Source organism: Dendrobates tinctorius, unplaced genomic scaffold, assembly GCF_039654945.1.
Source record: "Dendrobates tinctorius isolate UK_male_01 unplaced genomic scaffold, ASM3965494v1 ptg000029l, whole genome shotgun sequence".
Taxonomy (NCBI): domain Eukaryota; kingdom Metazoa; phylum Chordata; class Amphibia; order Anura; family Dendrobatidae; genus Dendrobates; species Dendrobates tinctorius.
Window position 1 is genome coordinate 7955951 of NW_027361697.1, and position 11401 is coordinate 7967351.

The window sequence follows — 11401 nt, forward strand, 5'->3', positions numbered from 1 at the left end:
AGTAGCTCCTAATACTCGGGTACTCGTAACGAGTCCAATGTAAGTCCATGGGAAATGCGAGTAATGGGCTGTGTGTGCGGGGCTGTGCTGGGACTGTGCCAAATATTGCGAGGCGAGTAGTGAAAGTTACTCGCCAGGATTCAAGTACCGCATTACTCGCCGAGTACCGAATCCTAGCGAGTATACTCGCTCATCCCTACTATCCATTACTAATCCTATAGTTGTATGGTAAATATACACACAGATAGGAGAAAGTCTTTTATTTGAAATTAAAACAAAACACATTTTCAATTTTTATTTAAAAATAAACACAGGTATACTCACACAAAAATAAAAAACAACCATATCATTCACCTGTCCGACGTTCTGTCCCACACCGTAATCCATGTCTGGGGGATAAATAGTTTTCAACCTGGACGGTGCCAAGATGCGATCATCCAGGCTGAGACCCACTGATTAATGAGCTGCTGCAAGCACATCATCAGTAACTAGCGGTGACGTCATCGTGGGTCACTGAGGCTGCTTTCCCAGCTGGGGTGACCTCAGTATCGTGAGAAAAATTCACGAAGTTCACTGCAATTCAGCTCAGTGAGTTCACCATAGATCACCATGAGAATGGTAACCTCGATTAAGTCGCTGCTAGTCACTGATGTTCTCACAGCAGCTCATTGCCCAGTGGTTCTCAAGCTGGACAGTCGCATCTAGGCACCGTCCAGGTTGAAAACTTTATCCATGAATTACGGCGTGGGAAAGAGCATCAGACAGGAGAGGGATATGGTTGTTTTTTATTTTTGTTTTATTACAGGAGACAAGGGCTTCAATGGAATGGGTGTTATACTCATCTAACGGTGTTTGTTATTTTTAAATAAAAATGAAAGTGTTTTTTTATTTAAAAAAAAGACTTTATACTTGATGTGTCTTTATTTACCATACAACTATAGAATTAGTAACGTATAGGCGTCTTATAGATGCCTCTCCATTACTAATCTGTGGGCTTGATGATACCAGACAATACAATGGTGACATCAACCACACAAATATTACCGCCACAGGGCAAGCTGGAAGAGCTGGGCAAAGTACCAGAATTGGCGCATCAAATATATATCTTTTCTGGGCAGCTGCCGGCTGCTATTTTTAGGCTAGGGAGTCAATATGCATGGCCCCTTACCAGCCTGAGAATGCTAACCCCCAGCGGTCTTATTTATCTTGGCTGGTTGTCAAAAATGTAGGGGGGATGCCATGCAGTCTTTTAAAATTATTATTTAAAAAAAAAAAAAGTGTGGGGACCCCTCTATTCTTGATAACCAGTCTTGCTGAAGACAGTCCCTCTGTTTACCAGGTGCCAGTACGTGTGGTACTAATGTGGCACCCGGGCGCCACATGTAAGCCACAAGTATTACACACACACATACACATGGATTCTTATCTCTGGTACTGTTTTTTTCTGATACCAGAAACATCAGGATGTGTGAAAGAGGCCTAAGGCGGTGTTCTTTTTCACCATGCTTGATGCCTCCTGCTTATGATTGATCAATGTCATACAACGAAAGAAGTACACACGCCAAGACACAAATCTTTGGTAACACCCCTATGTTTGAAGAGAGAATTAGAATTTAAACTTTACAAGCTAATATGTTATGAATGAGTCACCGTAGGAGGCAAAAACAGAAATACTAGCTAAGTCCAGAAAACCAGAGAAGTTGGCAGCTATCGGATTGCAGACCCCTGAACCTAACAACAACAACTAGCAGTAGCTGTGGGGGGTTCCTACGGTGCCCTAGACCCCTCGATCACAGCCGGAGAACTACATAGCCTAAAGACAGAAAGGGAAATCTAAACTGCCCCAGAGCAGACCCCAAAGCAATAGGCAGCCCCCAACATATAATGACGGTGAAGCAAGATGAAAAAACACTCACACAGATAGAAAGATAGGCTGAGCAAATGATGGGGCCCAAGCTAACTAAATAGGACAGAATAGAAAAGCTGCTGTCTGCAATCCGCCAAAACCCTCTCAAAAACAAGAGCCAACAGACTGATAGGGGAAAAAAGCCCTGAAGACGCTAGACTTCAAAAAGACTATATCAGTACTCGGGTATTATCTGAAGACAGAGCAAAAAGGAATTCAGCTCACCCAGCAGGGAAAGGCAGAAATCCAGAAAAACAAGGCAAAACAAAACCAAAACACAAATGCAAAAAGTAGATCAGAAAACTTTTGAGGAGCAGGAATCAGACTGGTCTCCAAGAATCCCTCAGAGTAATCACCCGCAAGGCAGAAGGGCGTCGGCTGCCTTATATCCAGTCAGCAATCCCAGTCACCCAGTCATCATCATTCTGCTCAGGTGCTTTATAATCAGCCTCACTACCTTCCTTCACCAGAAGAGGGAGTTCATCAGACCTCAATGGTGAAGGGGAAAATGAACTCACAACACTAATATTTCCACAACAGAGATGGGGGAAAAAAAACGAAAGCTACGTTTTATTCAGCACAGCAGCTGCTATTCCATGATGCAATCAGTTTAACATACTCAAACTGGTGAAGGGTCCTCTATAACTTATTTCAGAGTTTAATGAGGACAGAGATATCAATGTTTTGAAATGTTTTAGTAGTTTTATTTAATAAAAACATGCTTGTTTGCTTTTTTTTTTTAAAGTGTGTACTTTTGAAAGCATATATAATTTTAAACTTTTAATTTACTTTTGATGTCCTAAAAGAATTAAACAAAATAGCCCAGAGGATCTTCGTTACACCGTGGACTTTCCCCTAAATGGAATACGTAATCAGAAAAGGTTTGCATGGTTGAGTGTTTTATTTTGATTGTAGATTTTTTTAAATTATATTTTCTGTTCAGGATTGTGGGATGGGGGGGGTTTAGCAATTTTTTTTCTGAGCATCTGTTAACTGCATTTAGAGATGCCATAGGCAGTAAAAGACATTTCTAGACATGATGTTTGACTTGTGGTGGTCATTTTGTAGGGAGGGGGAGGAAGTGAGTTATGACACATTACTAATTGTGAACAGTGCGATGCTGTGTTTTCTACTGTGTATAGAAGTGTTAATTCTTCACTGTAGTCCTGCCGATGAGGATAATGAGACTGATGAAAATTGATCTCTCCAGAACAGGAAGTAGGAGCCTAAAATTAGGTACAGTAGCCAAGATTTAAAATTGCAAGATTTCTGATTTTTTTACAAAAAAATTATGGAATATTATTATAAGCAGGAGTCTAACGCTTGGTATCACAATTGATCAGCAGTTTGAAGAAGCTATGGATCTCCTGCGATCAACATTCCCTTCATTGGTTACCAGACACGGTTTCAGACACAGCCATGCACTACCAAGCTGCAATATCAGTATACCATGCTTCTTCTGTTGAGCACCCTGTACTGCGGCCCAGATGATTACAGTTTTAATTTATAAACATAGAAAGCTTGGCATGCCTTATCTCCCGGTCACAGTAGCCGCTCATTCAGATAGACATGGTGGACAGCAGTGTGAGCAGACTCTTCTTATATCAGTTCCCCAGAGATCTCCAGTATTACATCAGATAGACAGGGTGGACAGCAGTGTGAGGAGTCTCTTCTTACCTCTGCACTCCTGACATCTCCAGTATTAGATAAGATAGACAGGGAGGACAGCAGTGTGAGCAGCCTCTTACCCTCAGCACTCCTAGGATCTCAGGCATTTGTTCAGAACATCCACTGGGAGCACATCTTCCTACTTCACAAGCTCATAGACTCCTGTTATAACAATCTTGTGCTATTTTTTTTCCAGTCTACCCAGGAGGCATTCATTTTAATTTTACAGTGATTATCTTCACAGACAGAATGAACGCGATTTGCTAATTAAAGATATGTAATAATTTATTTCTAAAGAAATTTCCTTTTATCTTTTTTTCCATTCCTAGAGAACCCCTGTAAATGTTTACCTGATATTCAGTCCTTGTCGGGTATACATTTTCATACAGACGCTAATGCACTGTATATTTTTCATACCTGACCCAGCTTGAATTCTTTACCCAGTCTGTCTGAGCCATGGATTGCTATAGGTAGCTGACCCTGTACTGGTTTAACAATTTGCTTGCCTGATGATTCTTCCACCAATTCCGTTCTCCTGGTTTTGACCCCTATATCCTTGCATTGTCTTGTCTTATTCCTTTTGGTTCTGATCCAGCTATGCAAATTACTATACTGCTGACTTGCTGCACCAGCCAGCAGCTACACTGTGGATGCAACCTAGCGATTTTCACAAGGGCTAGATCACTGTATAGGGATTGAAAGGTAAAAACTAAAGCAATACCTGGGATTTGTTAAACTAGCTGGTAAAAAGTGTCTGTGGAAGCTCTCTTAGGCTACTTTCACACTAGCGTCTTTTTGCACTGCGCTGCGTGCGCAGTCCAAACGCATACAAAAAACGCATCAAGCGTTTTACATGCGTTTGCTTATTTTATGCGCATGCATTTTAACCAGTTTGTAGCCATATTGACTCTTAAAACGCATGCGATTTTAAACGCTGACGTGCGCATGTCCATGCGCACGTCTGCGTTCCCACAGACTGTAATGTGATTTTTTTTGTCGCATTCCGTGCGTACGCTTTTTTTTTTTTTTAGACAGGTCGGACGGACCAAAAATGCAACAGGTTGCGTCCGGCGCGCCTGGGCGCACACCACAAAATGCATGCGCACGAAAACGCATACGAACACGTGCAAACGCTAGACCATGCGCCCCCATGTTTAAGATAGGGGATCAGGACGCATGTACATGTACGCGCACAATGCGCTGCGCTAAAAAAACGCTAGTGTGAAACCAGCCTTAATGTGATTCACTGAGTTGTCCAAAATACCCATCATTACATAATTCAAACTGCAACCGAACCTAGGCACACAGTAAGATGGGTTGCCTGAAGAAACATTGCTTGAGACAGATGTCTTTAACAGTAGGGCACAGAGACTAACTGAGCAGAATGGGTTTACAACTGAGCACAGAGGAGAACTGAAGCAGGAGAAAAATAAGCCTATTATGCTCAGACATCCAAGGAATGTTTTTTTTCCTGCGTCAGCCCTCCTCATTGTCCAGTTGTAAACTTTTTAGCTGAGTGAACAGATACGTTATGCTCATTCATGATGCTGCTCTTCAGCCAGCCTGGAACTTGCTCTAATATTGCTTAAAGATGGTCTTGAGCAATGTTTCTTCAGACAACCCATGCCAAGAATGGGTGGCAGCTTGAAATATGTGATGACGGCTATTTAGGACAACAGTTTGATAAACCCCTGTAGGAGGAGCCATAATTTTATATATAGTCTAACAGTATTAGAGTTTCATTAAAGGAATGGGACCAAACTGTGAAACCTCACAACAGCACGGTGCATTTTATAAGGGGCAAGGAGGGGTGTTTTTGATGGGGCATGAAGCACTAGTCATCATAGAACTATTGCGATAGGACACAGTGTAGATGGACATGTAATATGAATTTAGTAATGATCCTGGGAAATGGGAAATAAAAGATCACCAGATTTCATACATTTCTAGCTTACCTTCTCACCACTGACTTCTACTTCCCAGAGGCTCCACAGGTTGTGAACAGGATCACGTTGTCAGCATGCGCGAAATGCCCGAATGTGTCCATTATCTTACTGCTTTGCTCAGTCTTGGCATCTGCTCCACAGCTCACAGTGTAATGCAGCTTTTATTACTGATTGATTTCATAATCCCAATAAAAAGAAATGGGCAGGATTATTACAATGTACAGATCATCCCTGGGAGGAAAGGAGATAAAAATGCAAAGGCAGATTCCAGTGCTGACTAAATTGCTGTAGAGCCGAAGTGATCACAATTTGTTCTTTTCTGCAGATAATAAACTTTTTTAGTGTCTTTAAAGGGGCTTTTCATTTTTTTACAATTCCCTTATTTTAGAAGGATCTTCAACACGGTAGCAAGTGTTTAATCTCCTTCAGCACCACTACATAATCAAAGAATGTCAGTTGCAGACCCTGATGTCTGGACCAACCACGGGTTTCAATAGCCTCATATATTCAGGTCAAACAGTCCATAAATAGAAGATGAGGAACACAGGCCAGGTGCTGTGGACAAGTCAGATGGTATCTAAACATGTAGCTCTTTCAAAGACAAATCCAGCAATAGCTTTACATGAGTTTGTTCCTTCATTTCTGAGAAATCAGCTTTTTATTTGATATGCAAATGAGGCTGAAAAGCTATAACAGATCTGAAGCCTTTGTCACTCCAGCTCTATTCCTTAACCAGCGCCGCATCCTCCTGCATGACTGATTGACCGACAGCCTCTATGATGCGTGACTTCAAGCAAAGGAGCTCTAGTCAAGGAAGAGAAGGCGGCACTAGGCAGAGAATAGAGCTGGAGTGACAGAGGCTTCAGATCTACCATAGCTCTTCAGCTGTATTTGATGATCATCTCCAATTGTTGAATTTTGAGGAATGGACTGAACATGTAAATGGTATTGCTGGACTTGTCTTTGAAAGTGCACATGTAGTTTTGGGGTCTATGTGTGTGGTGGGGTTCTGCAAAATAAAATGGAACCTGTCACTAGATTCATGCTGTGTGCACAGCAGGCGGCACATTTCAGAGCCTAGCTGCACAAATGCAGTCAGGTATATCTGTGAAACACTGAAGCAACACGTGGGAGAGACCTATGAATCACCTGGAGTGGGGCGAGGAGAAACCCTGGAGAACTTTCCAAAGTATGTTCTCTCTGGCATGCTGCAGGGATGCGGAAGTATTTTTACCAGATCATCATTTTCATGCAGATTTTCCAGCTCCAAGCTGTATAAACATGAAAGCTTTTTGGATGAAGCAGATCAGCTGATGTGTATGTGTAAAATGAGGGCGGGTGAGGCCTGAGGATACAACACCCGTTATCAAAGTGCAGAAGTATTAGGCAAAATGGGCCAAAAAAGAGAAAAACAGGAAGTCTCTTGCCTAGATGAATCATCACTACTGACCCAGCTGCTCCGCTCCTCCCCTTGCCAAGGACTTTGTAGTAATGTAGAACTGTAGGTCTAATGATGACTCATGCAGAGAAAAGAGACTTCTTGTTTCTACATAGAGCCAAAAAGGATTCAGCTAGTCTGTTTCTAATCACATGATGTCATAGACCTAATGAAAAAGAAAAGAATTATCTGGGAAGGAACATTTTCACGGCAAGGCTTCTTTAATGTGTTTATTTCCTGCAACACATTTATTCTGACCCGGTTGAATATTTGCACTAAAATCTTTTAATGGTTCTGTGATTGCGCCTCTTAGTAAGGTGAAAAGTGCTGCCTCCCTCTGTAAGACTTGTAACAGCTTTTTACTTTTCAGAGAATCAGTTTTCTCTTTTTGCCCATTTTGCCTGAAGAAAACAATCTTGCCTAATAATGCTGCACACCCTAATATAAGGAGTTGTATCCTCAGGCCGCATCCCTCTCATTACACAAATGTACATCACCTGATCTGCCTCATCCAATAAGCATTCAGGTTATACAGCTTACAGGTGGGAAATCAGCATAAAAATGATAACATTCACTTGCCCAATTATTGTGCACAATGTACGAATACATTTTTTTTTCTTGGTGAAATGACCGCAGTGTGAACGTGCTCTTACACATTGCACGTATGCAGATTTATGCTCCGGCTCATTTCTTTGGTTTTGCTGTAGTTTCTTGTACTTTGTACAGTGAATCCTTTCTGAGCTAGAGATTTGATCCATATAGCTTCACATGGGCGCCTGGTCAGGTCCAATCCTGCTCTGCCCTTTTCTACATGATTTTAATATTCGAGACCGGATAGGACGCCCCAATGGGTTCATTTTGTTGGGGTCAAATGGCTTTTGTGCTTCTTGACAAAAACAGTGCTAACTGAGTACCCCATGTTATTTACAGGTATTATTACTATCTGCTTACTAGAGTACATGCTCATTTTTCGTGGGTTTTATTAGGTAAATCTCTATTTTGGATCATTTTGCCCAAGGAACCAATTTGCCTTATAAGTTTGTACACTGTGTGTACCTGACTGCATTTCATGACAGGTTTCCTTTTACTGCCATCTTCAATAAATGGCACTACAGACCCCGTTCTCTTCCTCTGTGAAGAGGCCATTCGCATATCTTCTTTCCCAGGGAGGATTCCATGGCCTATAAGTCTCTCTCTGCCACCTAAAGGAGATATTTTACCCCATAGACCCAATGCGGTGGACTGTGCGCTAGATCATGGATACTCTGCATCTGATGATGGCTAGAACGGCCTACATATATTATGTATACTAAAGCGCCATCTAATATTGGAAAATGGGTATGACGTGCATTTCTTAAAATATCTAAAATGTAAATGAGACGTGACCCTGCACAAAACAGAAGCTAAATTATGATAATTATATGGGGACTCCTTCAGATGTCCATGTAAATTGAATTGGACATGGATCACTAATGCACCGACTGAGCACAGGTGTTCTCACCAGATCGAGACAGCTTCATAGATCTACACAAAGCCATCATGCTCCAGTCCCGTAGACCTACACAAAGCTGTCATGCTCCGGTCCCGTAAACCTACACAAAGCCGTCATACTCCAGGGTCCCGGAGACCTACACAAAGCCGTCATGACCTGGTCCCATAGACCTACACAAAGCTGTCATGCTCCGGTCCCGTAGACCTACACAAAGCTGTCATGCTCCGGTCCCGTAGATCTACACAAAGCTGTCATGCTCCGATCCCGTAGATCTACACAAAGCTGTCATGCTCCAGTCCCGTAGATCTACACAAAGCTGTCATGCTCCGGTCCTGTAGACCTACACAAAGCTGTCGTACTCCAGGGTCCCGTAGACCTACGCAAAGCCGTCATGCTCCGGTCTCGGAGACCTACACAAAGCCGTCATGACCTGGTCCCATAGACCTACACAGAACTGTCATGCTCCGGTCCTGTAGACCTACACAAAGCCGCCATGTTCCGGTCCCATAGACCTACAGAAAGCCGTTATATTTTGTGCTTTACCATAATTAAAGGGGGTCTTCCACTTGTAGAAAAGTGGACCCCAAATAATTTTGGTAATGAGAAATAAAGCCAAATAGTACTCACCCTAAACTGTTTCCAGCACTGGCTCTGCCATTGCTCTGGTTTCAGTGTTTTGGCGGCGTCACTACAGCTCAGAACACCACTGCAGCCAATCGCTGAGCTCAGTGACTCATGCTGTCTACAACCACTTCGCTCAGTGATTGGCTGCAGCAGTGATGTGCACTGCAGTAGCTAAATCACTGCTGCAACCTGTCAGAAATTACTGGAGCCCCGTGGCGAGCCAGTGCTGGACCTGGAGAAGGAGTGTACACGGCACTTGTGCTGCTGAGCACTATGGCAGCCTATGGGCAGAGCGATCCATTATACATCGCTCAATGCGCATCATTTCATTGGGTCTGACCATGTAAACCTGCATTTAAATGCTCAGTAAAAGTTCACCGATCAGTGGTCGTATCGTCCCATCGGCTGTTCCCTGTAAATGGACCCTTAAGCAAAGTGAAAGATTTCACCAAGACATAAAACCAAGGAAGATGTGATAGACATGATGGCAGATTACTATTGTGCGACCGTCCTGGGGTGGGATTAATCTTTAGTGGGATTGTCCTGGGGTAGGATTATTGTTGGGGATTGTCCTGGCAGATTCCACTCTCGGAAGTTTTACAGAAAGATCTTCTTGGGTGTCGAAAGACCGGAAAGTCTGTATCATAAGTCTGTGCTTTTCGTATCAATTAAGTAGATTTTCATGTAGTGCACTTTTCTTTCGATAAGTTTCCTTCATGTTTAAATATTAATTTGAAGATTACATTAAAATATCTTGACTTTTTATGGGCGAGCAGAGTGAAGAGTGTAGCACGGCATATGTTCTTGTATTTCAAAAACTAGATCCGATAAGGGAAAACTGGTGCCATTTTTTGAATCAGCAGCTTAAATCTACGCAGAAACAGGTTGAACATTTGAGGCGCCAAAATGTGTGTTGGGCAATAACCGATCAGCCTTTGTAAAGTTACGAATCTTTGTCATAATTTTCATTAACTTACCATATTTTGTTTCCTCCTGTTTGGTGAAAGTGATGGCTCATAATAGCCTCTTCATGGCGTTGCCCACCGGATCTCCAAACCGATCTCCAGCTACACGGTTAAGTTCAAAATAATAGCACTGTGTTCAAAAACATGAGTCAATCACAAAATCTTTATACTAGTTTTTATTTCCAGCATTGGGAACATTCCACACTGTTTTCTAAATCAAAAGAGGAAACGTACAAAATATTTAACTACTCTACAAAAATGAACATTGGGCAGTTCTTAAAAAAAACAAAAAAAAAAACAAAAAAAAAAACTCTACACTTCTCTTCACAAACTCACAATATGTACTTTGTTGTGGATTTGGCATTCCTGTGAATAACTGATCCAATATTTAGTTGTGCACCCACAGGGTTTTTTGCTAGAACGGCTTCACATTCATGTTGCAGAGTGAACCAACTTCTGACCGCCGTCACCTGTAATTCCAGCCCAGGATGCTTGGAGTACATCCCACAATGTTTTGGCATTTGTTGGCTTTGCCTCAGACAAGACATTTTTTATGTCACTCCACAAGTGTTCTATTGGATTGGGATTGGCCTGTCCACTCCATAACTTCAATTTTGTTGAACTGGAACCAAGGTTTTGCCCGTTTACTGGTGTTTAGGGTCGCTGGCTTGTTGAAACATCCATTTCATGGGCATATCCCTCTTCAGCTTAAAGAAATATGACGTCATCAAGTTTGTTAATATATGCAAACTGGTCCATGATCCCTGGTACGTGGTAAAGAGTCTGGCACCATGGTAAGAGAAAAACATGCCCATATCATGATTTTTGCACCACCATGCTTCACTGACTGCAGGGTGTACAGTGGCTTGAATAGAGTTTGGGGGTCTTCTGACGGGACTGTGTGCGGCCCTTGGACCCAAAAGGAACAATTTTACTTTCATCAGTCCACAAAATGTTTCTCCATTTCCCTTTAGGCCAGTTGATGTGTTCTTTGGCAAATCGTATCCGCTTCAGTACGTCGGTTTTTTTTCTTTTGTAACAGTGAGACTTTGCGGTGACTTCTTGCTCAGAGATTAGAGTCACACAGGCGTCTTCTATCTGTCACAGTCCTCAGGTAACTGGACAGTCTTCGATCATCCTGGAGCCGATCATTGGCTGAGCCTTTGCCATTCTGGCTATTCTTCCATCCATTCGATGGTAGTCTTCAGTTTTCTTCCACGTCTCTCTGGTTCAGCTTTCCATTTTAAAGCACTGGAGATCAGCTGAACAGCCTGTCATTGTCTACACTTCTTTATACATTTTACACTCTCCAATTAACTCTATAATCAAAGTATGCCGTTCTTCTGAACGTCTCGAACGACC